The sequence below is a fragment of the Canis lupus genome, chromosome 15 (genome assembly GCF_003254725.2).
Source record: "Canis lupus dingo isolate Sandy chromosome 15, ASM325472v2, whole genome shotgun sequence".
In the NCBI taxonomy this organism is placed as follows: domain Eukaryota; kingdom Metazoa; phylum Chordata; class Mammalia; order Carnivora; family Canidae; genus Canis; species Canis lupus.
In genome coordinates this window covers 53403736-53417590 of record NC_064257.1, presented here as the reverse complement: position 1 = coordinate 53417590, position 13855 = coordinate 53403736, and the positions used below count along the sequence as shown (strand labels likewise).

Sequence of the window (13855 nt, the reverse complement as noted above, 5' to 3'; positions counted from 1 at the left end):
TACAAGTATACACTCTTCAGATGGTTAAAAACTTCCTACATGTAGAGGCAAAGAAACATCATAGAGGTAAAAATGGTATATTTAACAACATAAAAATCCTGTATATGAGATATATGATGAAGTGTATTCAACAACAACCAAGCAACTGAGAAAAATATTTGCCACAACTATGACGAAGAAGCCAATGCTTTATAAGCAAGGACATCATTGTAGCATCATTCACAATAATGTAAAAGTTGGAATTCCAATACCCAGCAAGTGACCAACTATGAATAAATTATGGATCAGCTATATAATGAAAAAATAACTAGTCATTAAAAACCATGACCAGATATGCTATATGTTGGCAAATTGAACTCCAATAATAAACAAATAAATACATTAATTAATTAATTAAAAATAAAAACCATGACCAGGAGCTAGGGGACAGGTAGTTGCCAAAAGCATGCAGTTTCCATGCCGAGGGTAGCAGTGTATGCTGGGTATCTTAAAAATCTCTTACACTGGATCAAGGGATAATTATGAACTGTGTCAGACACCCTGGCATATACATTCTTTCTCATACTTCTTTCTCATACTTAAGGAAACTAGAAAGACCTAGAAGGCCTGGTTGCTCCAGGTACACTATCCTTCTGATTTCTGGAATGCATGTCACTTGAACCTGCCATAGGTCAAGCACTGAGGTGTTCTTCCTTCAAAAATTTGCAATGATTACCTCATACCATTCAAGTATTTGCTCATGTGCCTCTCACTGAGGTCAATCTCAACTCCCATTTTCAAATTGCAAACAGCCCCAGCCCCTGTACTCCTGATCTCCTTTATTCTGTTATTTTTTTTTTTACCCATTAAACATATCACCTTCTATTCTTTAGTATACTTTTGTATTAGTAAATGCTCTACTTCTTGTCTGTCACCTTTTCCCAGAATGTAGTCTCCCAGGGTACAAGGAACGTTGCCCGTTTTCCATTGATCTATCCCTTCCTCTTAGACTATAGTCTGGCTTATTGTGGGAGCTCAGTTAACATGTGCTGAGTGAGGGAGCAGGTAGTGTAGTAGGGTAACCCACATACACCAGAAAAAATGGGCCGGATCTCACTACTCACTCTGTCTCCAGTGTCTTAGTGCTGAGGCCTGGCTCTGCTAATCCAGTTGAGAAAAATCATAGTCCATCCATTAGATGAAATTTTATGTAAACATTATATATCCACTTTATGAAAAATGTTAAAGACAAGGAAAAATGCTTGCATATTTTACATTGAGTAAAAAGGGTAGGTACAAAATTATGTAATTCTTTAAAAAAAAGATTTTATTTATTTATTCATGAGAGACAGAGAGAGAGACAGAGAGAGAGAGAGGTAGAGACACAGGCAGAGGGAGAAGCAGGCTCCATGCAGGGAGCCCGATGTGGGACTCGATCCCAGGACCCCAGGATCTGGCCCTGGGCTGAAGGCAGCGCTAAACTACTGAGCCACCCTGTACAACGCTCCCCCTGTAATTCTTTTTTTTTTTTATGATAGCCACACAGAGGGAGAGAGAGAGAGAGAGAGGCAGAGACACAGGCAGAGGGAGAAGCAGGCTCCATGCACCGGGAGCCCGACATGGGATTCGATCCCGGGTCTCCAGGATCGTGCCCTGGGCCAAAGGCAGGCGCTAAACCGCTGCGCCACCCAGGGATCCCCCCTGTAATTCTTAATACAAAAAATACAAACAGAAAAATACTACTAATATATATGTATAGCGAGCGTATTTTCTGAGAAATAAATTTTTTTATTAAACTAAGTAGAGCATAACACAGTAAGCTGTTTTTAAGTATTTAAATTACTTTTTACAGTTAAAGGAATCTCCTAGCCAAAAATATGGAATAGTTTTGCTCCAGGTACCTGTTGGTTAATTTGATTTCATTTTAGATCTAGTACTTAGACTCTAGATTCTTCCTTTCTCTCCCTAAGTAGTTGATCCATTAATAATTATTTCTACTGACATTACTCTGGGAGGAAGAGCTGTCTCTTCTCCCTCATTTATTTGATTTTTTCAGTCATTTATTTATATGAATATGGATTCAGGAAGTTTGTTCTTATAGCCTTGGTTATAATCTAATATCATTATTTACTTTGCTGCTCAAGTCAGAGTCATAATATGAATCACTAAAGAAATCAGGTCCTTTCTTCACTTGGAACCTGCTCAACACCAGAAGAATGAGTAAGGATTTCATATTTCAGTGTCATAGAGATATTTGTTTTTAGTCAAGTTTGGCCACATAAATAACTTATGCCTGGGAAATGGTACTTTTTTGTTATGGAAATATATTACTCCATGTTAGTGATATTAAATTAATGTTGATACTTTTGTTTTTGTTGCTATTTAGCTTTATTCATTCTTTAATTTAATAAGGAGTAACGTTTCAAAAATGATTTTTAACAATTTGATGATTTTTGAATTATTAACATAATATAGTAGAAAACAATTGAAAAATCTACTTAAATTGTGTCATTAAAATGTGGATGAAGATATATAATCCCATGTAAACAATGTGTAATTCCTAAGTAAATTTCTGCGTAAGAACCAGGAGGACAATATGCTTCATCTTCACACTTAAAGTAGTTGTTGTTTACGGCAAACACCTGAAAAAAATTGCCAGGGGAAAAAAGACAAGTGCATTGGCAAACCCAGTTCATCACATTTAAAAATTTTTGAGAAAAACCATGGGTGATTAAATTTCTGAGATAACCTAATAGATGTTTTAGTTCTAGAATGAAGGTCAGCATAATTTTGATTTTTTTTTGACAAAAGAAAATGTTGAATACAATAAAATATTTTAAGTATACAAAATATTAATTAAAGTGCTAATCCATTAGCAAATTGTCTGTTGGGAGCTCATATATTTAAAAGTTTTAGGAACTTGTTAAGACTTTGCCTTTTTGTCCTTTGCTCTCTATGTTAAATATAGATTTATGGGAGTGCCTGGTTGGCTCAGTCAGTTAAACAACTGCCTTTGGCTTGGGTGAAGATCTCAGGATCCTGGGATCAAGCCCCTCCTGGGGCTTCCTGCTGTGCAGGGAGTCTGCTTCTCCCTCTACCTCTCTTTCTGGCCCTCCTCCCCCACTCAGGTGCACATACACTCTCTCAAATAAATAAACAAAATCTTTTAAAAAATAAAATAAAATTCAAATCTTTGTGTCTGTGATTCAATTTCTTTAGTACATACAATTACAATTTTAAATCTAGCGGGAGGTGGGTGGAGGGATGGAGTAACTGGATGATGGGCATTAAGGAGGGCATGTGATATGATGAGCACTTATATGCAAGTGATGAATTATGGAAAACTATATCTATAACTAATAATGTATATATATTAGCTAATTGAATTTAAATTTAAAAAACAAAGCAAATAAAAATGTGATTAATAACATCTTATAAATTTTTTAAGATACATATATTCACATATGTACACACTTGCACTAGTGGGGAAAGTGGAAGGTATTTATAGGGAAATCTAGGTGAATTTAAATGAATAACAACAGATTGTAGAATCTGTATGTGGAGAAAAGGCTGTAATAAATAAATCCACAATCACTCAAAGAACAAAGTGCTAAGTGGAAAACACAGATGTTTTAGAAATTATGCAAATATCATACTTCCTTCCCAGTGGATTCTCCAGTATTTGGAAGAAGGACACACAACAATCCGGAACTCCTACTGTGCGGCAAAGCTCTAGCCTGGCTGTGGGGACTAGACTGGATACGCAGCCTTGGACCTGCATTCTCTCAGTCTATTTGACAAGAAAGCAAGTCAACAAAATTTTAGCAAATGGAAGAATGGCCATGGATTATGCCCAAGTACGATGGAAGCAAAGCCCTAAATTAGGGTATGGGAAATCAGGACAATTTCTTCTGTATTTCTGAGACACTTTGCTAGAGGACATAAGGAGGAAAATAAATATGAGTTATTTTTTTTTATAAATATGAGTTCTTTGGGTCAGCAACCCCTACAAATAAAACAAAAAATGCTCCTAGATGTAGGCAAGGTGCATGAGAGTGAGTTGGATGCGTTCACAGAGCATTCACTCAACATCCAAGGAGCCCGCACTCCTAGAAAGTGCCTTAATGGGGAATACAGTAAATGACTTTCTATCCCTACCTGTACGGCCCATCAGAGCGTAGTACTGGCATAAAACACTCCTACAACCTGAAAAGTCTAGGGCAAATCTGGTTTGCAGGCAAAGCATAAGCCTATTGTCCTTAGATGGGCCATGGTGCTCTTCCAACCAATCTCCTGCTGCAAAGCAGATGATCCTCTTGGTCTGTATGTGTGATCATTGTCTTGTGACCTACTCTGAGTTTCATCATGTGTCCCTTCTCTGGACCTCCTTTTGCCCTTTGCCAGTGTCCCCAGTGCCTCCAAATCCTGCCATCCTGTTAGTCTGAAGATTTGAGGCTAAAACCACCTGTCATATCTCCCTACACTCCATGCTCACTTGTCCAACGAGAACTCTATCACCTGACAGATAATAATCTAATGTTAAAACTCCCATCAGAAGCTGACCTCTCGGGATCCCTGGGTGGCGCAGCGGTTTGGCGCCTGCCTTTGGCCCGGGGCGCGATCCTGGAGACCCGGGATCGAATCCCACGTCGGGCTCCCGGTGCATGGAGCCTGCTTCTCCCTCTGCCTGTGTCTCTGCCTCTCTCTCTCTCTGTGACTATCATGAATAAATAAATAAAATCTTTAAAAAAAAAAAAAAAAAAAAAAAAAAGAAGCTGACCTCTCGCCAACTGCTCTGCTTCTCTATAATTTGGCAGTCACCAGAGCATGCTGGTTGGCAGCCTGGGTTCTGGCGTCTAGTTGCCATGTGTAATTATTTGCTCTTCCACTCACTTTGCTTGACTTCTGGCAAGTTATGCAAACTTGATGTGCTGCATTTCCTTTTAAGTAGAATGGAGGTACAGCAGTGTGAAGAGCAAGAGGCAAGAATGAGCCCAGGGCAGCCAAAATGCCATGTGCCACTGCCTCCCCATGTCCAGTGCCAAGGTTCTGCTGCCACTGTCACCAATCTCAGCCCGAAGGCTGAAGGGGATGCTAAAGGACATAAAGTCAGAGTGAAGGATGAGAGATCTGCAAGGTTGCCTTATCCTGCACCTCCAAAGCCCGAGCCCAAGCCTAAAAACCCCCTGCAAAGAAAGGAGAGAAGGTGCTCAAGGGGAAAAAAGGTGAAAGTTGATGCTGGCAAGAGGAAATAACCCTACAGAAAATGAGGGTGGCCAAACAGACCAGACACAGAAAGCTAAGCGCGCAGGCCGTGCCACGTAAAATGTATGCACTTTTGATAACGGTGTACCTCTGGTGACTGTATAGTTTGAAATACTGTTTTTTTATCAAATTATATAAAAATGTGGGATTGTTTTAAGCTATGTGGGATTTTTTTTTTTTTTTTTTTTTTTTTTAGCACACAGAGCATTTCATTGCTGTTTTGGAGGAAAGGCATATGTCACTAATACCATATCCCCCAAGCTAGATTGATATGGGGGGAAACTCCTTTTCCCTTCTAGTTTTGAGAAACTTCCTTTGGGTTTCCAGGAGGAGGGATTCCTTAATATTGACACACATTAGCCACGTTGGCACAAACGTATTATAGTGTGAAAAACCAAAATTCATTATTTATGTTCTCTTCTTCTTCTCTGCCTTCACCACAGACTTGACTCCCTTAAACCCAGAGGCCTGATGGAACCTGACCCCCAGACATGGTTCCCAGTATGTCAGGCAATCTGGACTTTGCAGTGTCACCACAGAGATGTCATTCCCTCAAAGGATTTCCTTTTTTAGCTTGTGGATCTTCAAATTGATGATTCTGCTACTTTCATTTCCCCAAAGGCAGGGTTGTCTTGTGGAAAGTTGTTCAACAACATGCTAAATGTGAAACTGTGAACCCTCATTCTGATGTTCAAAGCATCCGATGAAGACTTCACTGGGCTTTCTAGTGGCTCACTGATTTCGGTAGCCCACTGAAGAAGGGAGTGCGAAAGTTGTTGTATACTGTTAAGGATTGTCTGCTCGTGTCCTGCCTGAAGTACCATGATTGTTTACAAGTATCTTTAATAAAGCTGGATACCATTTGAAAAAAATGAAATAAAATACACTGGAGGTGAGAATAACAGTATTGACCAATGGGTTACTGTAAGGATCAGCACATGTGTAATGTTCAAAATACTGTTGGGCTCATAAGGGAACCAGTGACAGTCATGGTAGGTGGTATTACCCCTCACTGTCATCAGTAGCATAGGTTTTTAAATTTTTTTTTTATTTTTAGAGATTTTAATTAATTTATTTATTTATGAGAAACAGAGAGAGAGAGAGGCACAGACATAGGCAGAGGGAGAAGAAGGCTCCTCGTGGGGAGCCTGATGTGGGACTCGATGCCAGGACCCTAAGATCACAACCTGAGCCAAAGGGAGATGCTCAACCACAGAGCCCCCCAGGTGTCCCAAGGTTTGTATCTTTTATTCCAGTTTTAACACTATTTTTAAAAGAACTTTTAAAAGAGATTAACATTTTAACAGATGCAATGAGTTATCTATAAGAGCTGCGAATCTCTAAAAATTTATAAATCAGGAACAACTTTTTAGCATGAGAGAGAAGAGCATGTGGTCAGTATGATAGGCACATTTTATCCCACAAATGTCTGAAGAGCTCCTACATTTCAGGGATATTTTATTGAGCCCAAGTGAAGTAAAAATTGCTTCCACAAGTGTGCAAAATGGTTAGTAGTTATCTGTTGCATAATTCATTTTCAGTTAGTACTTTGGTAATATTCTTGTCAAGTGTAAAAATAGGCTCAGTCGACAGGGAAAGAGCAACTTTTAACAGGAATATAAATGAAAAGGGAAATGGAATGTGGGTGGTTACTCAATGAGAAACTAGGTCTTCATAGTCTTAGCTTTGTCAGAAGACAATAGGTGCTGCTTGGTGCTTTATAATTTCTTCTTGCAAACCTTGCAAGAGAATTGTCAAGTGAAAACGCAACATTCTTTATAATTTTTATAATATTAGAACATTAAGTTGCTTCTGTTAGCAACTTATGAAAAGGTCCAATTTCTCTTTCCTTAAATATTTTTCTAAGAATCTCTCAGCTAGAGCTCATTTTCCTTTATTACTCTTATCACCATTTATATTATGTTATAATACGTGGAGTGTTAAAGTTCAAAGGCTCTATTCAAAACTGAATATTATAAATTAAATTAAAAAACATAAGCATGTATATACTTTTTTTCTTTATCCCATGACCCCTTTCGCTTTCAACAATTCAGCAATTTTTTTTGTTTTGTTTTCATAAATAACAAGGTATTATTCAATGTGCTGGCAAGGAAGAAACAAAACAACCAAATATTTCAGGTGAATATTCACTTTGTACAGAAGATCCATCAATATCCTGTGTAGTTAGACCTGAATTGTGCAATAATGGCCATCAGCTTCTAGTAACCACTGAGTGCTTGAAAAGTGGCTGGTGTTAAGTTAATTAAACGAGGAGGCCATAGACTGATGTGGCTAGAATGCCATAGAAGCTTGCATGAACGACCCAAGATTCTAATCCTTTAAATGCCTCTAGGTTATGAAATTGAAACCCAAAGACAACCAATCACAAACAGCTATGTAGGCTTTAAACTATACCCAATCAATAATTTCCTTACTTTGCCTCCACTGTCTCTCTAGAAAAGCCTCCTATCAGTGGAGAGCTCCTAACCACTCTCAGAATGGTGCTACCCATTTGGAATAGATTTTTGTTTAAATAAATTCTCAAAATATTTAATAAACCTTAGTTTACCTTTTAACACTAGTCTGAATTGAGATGTATTGCACATATAAAATACACACTGGATTTCAAAGTTTTAGGTTGAGATAAGGCATATCATATATGGATTACGTGTATAGATTGGGTTAAATAAAACATATTATTCAAATCACTTGCACCTGTTTCTTTCTACTTTTTAAAGTGTGGTCACCAGACATTTTCTTTCTTTTTTTTTTAATTTTTATTTATTTATGATAGTCACAGAGAGAGAGAGAGAGAGAGAGAGAGGCAGAGAGAGAAGCAGGCTCCATGCACCGGGAGCCCGACGTGGGATTCGATCCTGGGTCTCCGGGATCGCGCCCTGAGCCAAAGGCAGGCGCCAAACCGCTGCGCCACCCAGGGATCCCCACCAGACATTTTCTAATTTAAAATTTCACATATCTAATGCGACTCAAATTTACATCTGACCTTATATTTATTTTTGACTATGCTGATAGAGACCAACTCTTGCAATTTCTAAACAAACTTTAAAAATATGGTGCTTTGGATGCCTAGTTCTGGGACTTGAGGCTGAACCTTTGGTGCCTGTAGCAGGAGGAGCCTGAGAGGACAAAGCTAAGATTTCAGAGTGATTTTCATCTTGATTTACACATTTAAAAGTCTTCCCAATGCATCAAAATGGGCCTTCTGATTTTCTGTTAGACCCTGAGCTGTTCCTCCCAGCTAGGAGCTGCCCCAGCCATCCAGACCAAATCAAAGAACACCTTAGCCAAACCCAACATAAGGAATATAGTGGTGGATGGTGTTTGCATTCCATTTTTTGCAGTCATGCACATCATATATGGATCTGATGCCACCTAATTTGGCTAGAGTGGTACTTTTCAGTTTGTTGCGTTGGACCAATGTTCCAAAGGATGTTGCTGATTATAACATCTTTGGCACAGTTATACAAGAAGTGAAAACAAGCAATGTGGCTAGACAGGCTGCCTTTGGAGCTGGCTCCCCTGACAAGACTCCTGCTCTCTGCCAACCGAGCCCACATAGCTGTTGGCTTGATCATTTCTGGGCAGTGTGATGTGGTCATGGTAGGTGGTGTAGAGTTAATATGCGACATCCCTATTTATCATTCAAGGAAAATGGTACTTGAGTTCAGTAAGACCAAGACTTTGGGTCAGTGACTGTCTTTAATCTCGAAATTCAGACTGAATTTCCTGTCTATGGCTTGAGCTCCCCACAGTGGCTGAGTTTTCCACTAGTGAGACCCGGGGCCACTCTACAGACCAACTCGTGTTGCCTTGACTGTTTCTCGACTGGACCAGGATAAGTACATGCTCACGCAGGCTGGCCAAGAAGGCACAGGGTGAAGGATTCCTGTCTGGTATTGCACCCTTCAAAGTACCAGGAAAAGATACAGTTACCAAAGATAATGGTATTGGTCCTTCCTCCTGGGAACAGATGGTCAAACTAAAACCTGCATTCCTCAAGCTCTCTGGCACTGGGACAACTGCAAATTCTGCTTTCTTATCTGATGGTCCACCTGCAATGCTGATTGCGGCAGAGGAAAAAGCTCTGGTCATGGGTTGTAAGCTGAAGGCGTATCTGAGGGATTTTGTGTATGCGTCTCAGAATCGAAAAGATCAACTTTTACTTGGGCCAACATATGCTGCTCCAAAAGTTCTGGAAAGGGCAGGATTAAGGATGAATGATATTGATGCCTTTGAATTTCATGAAGCATTCTCAGGTCTGATTTTGGCTAATTTTAAAGCCATGGATTCTAACTGCTCTGCACAAAACTACATTGGTAGAAAAACCAAGGTTGGATCACCTCTTCTGGAAAAGTTTAACAACTGGAGTGGATCGCTGTCCCTGGGATATCCATCTGGAGTTACCGGCTGCCAGGTGGCCATGGCAGCTGCCAAAAGATTATAGAAGGAGGGGGACCAGTATGGCTTGGCGGCTGCCTGTGTAGCTGGTGGGCAGGGCCACGGCAGGATTGTGAAAGCTTATCCAAAATAATAGATGAAGAAGAGGTGACCAGGAGTTTCTGTGCAGCTCTCGCACTAGGCAATGCCATTCCGATGCATTACTAAATGACATCCATAGTTCCTTGTTCCTCTTAGGAAAACACGATTTGTGGCCTTCTGCTAAAATACTTCACAACGAAGCCTTGCTAGTGTTCTGAGGTTGCCGAATCACAGCTTACTGCTTGATAGTCAGGGATTTCTTAGTCACCGGAATCACACAGTGATAACGTTTAAGAAATTGTTTTTGGTCTCTATTTTCATTAAATAATAAGAGTGGTTGCAATTTGGGAAACCGGCCAGCTGAGGTTTGGAATCATCTTTGTACCACTTGCAAATTATCCTCTTTCCTGTTTGTGACCTGAGGATAAGTGTTTTCTATAAAACGCAAAGCACTGGGCCTAAAGAAACTTAATTATGGAAAGATAATTCAGAATTTAAATGTCACTGAAAACTTGTAAACATTTCGATATATAAGTGCACTGTTAACCTTAATAAAGTAAGGAAGTATCCAAAAAATGGTGCCTTGGTGGAAGAAATAGTTATACTAATGCATCAAGGAATTATGAACACCCTCTTATCTTACAGCCTGCTGTATGTTTAAAATTGAGGTTATAAAATCATTAAACATATATGTTTCAAAAATATCAATGCACGTACACACTGGCACAGTGCTTTTAAAAGGTTTTGATTCCAAACACACTTAACTCCCAAATCTTTCCTGTCTCAAACTCTCTAGGTTACTGGCTTCTATCTGTAAGACACTAGGCTTTCTTGTCAGATCCTAAATTTGATTTCTACATACTTCCCGACACTGATATTTTCTCCAGACCCTGTCTTCACCTGGTCCCAGATTCCAGGAAACAAACCCCTCATTCCTAGAGAAGCACCATAATCACTCCCATTCAGAATGCCAATTGTCCAGGAGCTGGCTCAGCCTTGCCTCTCACTGTAATGATTTTTCCACAAAAACAACCCAAATCCCTTTGGTTATGTTTGAACTACAATACCAGATTTTAGTGCTGTGGTTGCCCAGAACTTTATAATTGTATAGTATTCATGAGTGTATATAAATTATGTTGAACCTTATTCATGTGACTCAGGAAACCACAATAGGGAAAGTATTTAAGAATTTTTTTAACTTATTTTTTTAAGTTGACAAAACTATATCTCCCCAGCTTTATTGAGATATAAATGATAAATTAAAATTGTACACATTTAAGGCATGCAACATGACTTTTTGATGTATGTATGCATAGATTATGAAATGATTACCACAATCAAGCTAATTAACATACCTATCACTTCTAATATTTACCTTGTGTGTGTGTGTGTGTGTGTGTAGCAACCCTTAAGATCTTGGCAAATTTCATGTATACAATACATCATTATTGTTATTATGCTGTGCCTTAGGTCTCTAGAATTTATTCATCTTACCTTTGTGGGTTTTTTTAGTTTTTATTTATTTTAGAGAGAGAGAGAGAGACAGAGAAAGAGAGTGAGCAGGGATGGGGGGTAGAGAGAGAGTGAGAATCTCAAGCAGACTCCCTCCTGAGCTCAGTTACCAACACTGAGCTTGATCCCTCCAGATCCAGAGACCATAACCTAAACCAAAAATCAAAAGTGAGAGGCTTAACCAACTGAGCCACCCAGGTGTCCCAACTTTATATCTATAAACATCTCCCCATTTCCTCCAGTCCCTGTTCCCTGGTAACCAACCTTCTACTCCCTGTTTCTAGGAGTTCACCTTCCTTAGATTCTGTATGTAAGCTGAATAATGCATTATTTGCCTTTCTGTGTCTGGCTTATTTCACTTATCATAATGACCTTAATGCCTTCAAAGTCTATGCATGTTGTCACAAATGGTAGATTTCTCTTTTTTAAAGACTGATAATATTCCACTTTATATGCATGTATCGCATTTTATTTATCCATTCGTCCACTGAGGGTCACAGATTGTTTCCATGTTTCAGTTATAGAGTTCTCCTTTTTTTAGGGGAAGTGCTTCTTAAGACAAAATGAGCAATAAATTTCACTAGTAATAATTTAAAAAATCTTACATGTAAAACTGGTAGTTCCTGTCTTTAACTTTTAAGGGGTAATTTTCTATTCAAAGGATCACTGCTTGAAATAGAGGTACATTTACTCTCCTTATTTTTCAGAGAATCAAAAACACAACTCTTAATTTAAAAATGTAAACTTATGTAACATAATTAGGTAAATAACATGAGGCCAATTTTTAACAGATGCACATACGTTAATATTTTTATACACTGATCAGGATCTAGTCATTCTGATTTTAGCTTGCAGCCAAAAGTCCACACCAGGCTTATGCCTTGGATTTGTTTTAATTACCTTTAAAATCTCTCAGTGAGAGGCACCTGTGTACCTCAGTAGTTGAATATCTGCCTTTGGCTCAGGTCATGATCCCAGGGTCCTAGGATCGAGTCCGTATTGGGCTCCCTGCAGGGAGCCTACTTCTCCCTCTGCCTATGTCTCTGCCTCTCTCTGTGTGTCTCTCATGAATAAATAAAATCTTTAAAAAACAAAAAATAAAATCTCTCAGCTGGTTTACTCAATATTCCTTAACTATTAAAGTGAGTACAGTTAAGGACAGATTGTCTACGTATTTTCAAAAGGACCAGGCCAAAGTCACAGCATCACTGCACTGGAATTTTTACCAAAGAAATAGTGGAATTTTAGAGTAATAATTAACTTTAGATATCATCTTATCCAACTTCTTTTTTTGGAGATTAGGAAAATGATTCCTAAGAAGGTAAATGATTTTTCAAGACCACAGGCCTCACCTTGCAAGAACTAGACTCAAATTCTTAACTTTCTGTCCAGTATTTTTTGTTGTTGTTGTTTGTTTTAAATCTACCCTAGGCTATATCCTCTCTCCATTTGGTAGAGGTAGCAAGGAAGAATCACTTAAATATACCCTTAATTAATACAAAAGTAGTTTTCTAATTTTCTCTCTGTAAGTAAATAGCACTTTCTTATTTGTAGTTGTATTTAACATGAGACAAATACAGCTTCGTTTGTCTATAATAATTCTGTACAAAATTATAGCTTCTGTCATAATTGTCTGTTTTAATAAATTTGGACAGCTTCCTACAGAATTAGCAGGAAATACTTGGGTGAAATTTTAGAACAAGATATGTGTGAATAGGTTCCATGCTACTACACAAATGGTTATGATGAAATAGAAATAATTATTTTTATGACATTCTTTAAACCTGGGAGAGGACGGATGGGTGGAAGGGATGGATTCAAGGCTGTACACAGGAAGTGACAGTCAGGTGGGAGCCAAGGCAGTGGACTGCACTTTTGAGAGATACCCTGTGTCCCTCCCATTTTTCCAGACTTCTATTCTAAATAGCATTCTCTGCTGCCCTCTAGAGTTTCTAAGAGTCATTAGTGAGGACCCCAAAAAGAAACCTATTTAGGGGTAAGCAGATAAATGACTTTTCCCCTTTAAGAATTCTGCACTCATTCACAATCTGGGTTTTGTTTTTGCTTTTTCCCCCCATACCACCAAGTAATTCTCAGGGAATCAACTGAGTGTCTTACACAATTCAACTCAACTCTGACACTATCTACTCAGAGACAGCATCAGAATCCACAGGACAAGGGCTCAGTCCTACAAGACTGTCCCCAGAGAAATATTTCCTTACTAGATTATCAGTTTATTATAAAAGGAGATTAACTCAGGAACAGTCAAATGAAAGAGATGAATAGGGCAAGATGGTGGAGGGGGAAGGGCAGAGCTTCCATGCCCTCTCCCAGGGCACCACTAACCCTTTATCTTCACGCGTTCACCAACTCAGGAGCTCTCTGAACCCTGTCCTTTCGGGGTTTTATGGAGGCTTCATTACATAGGCATGATTGATTAAATCATTGGCCATTTGGCAATTCGATTCAACCTCCAGCCCTTCTGTCTTCCCTGGAGTTTGGAGCACAGGTGTGGTACTGAAAGTAGAACCCTTTAAGCAGTGGTTGGTTCCACTGGCAACTGGTCTTCATCTGTGGCTGTGATCTAAAAGTCACCTCA

The 13855-nt window shown here is 39.0% G+C and overlaps 1 pseudogene; it reads left to right on the top strand.

Annotated features, from left to right (window-relative positions):
* The first annotated feature begins 4931 nt into the window (after positions 1-4931).
* On the top strand, positions 4932-10070 carry LOC112654508 (trifunctional enzyme subunit beta, mitochondrial-like; annotated as a pseudogene).
* Positions 10071-13855: the final 3785 nt, after the last annotated feature.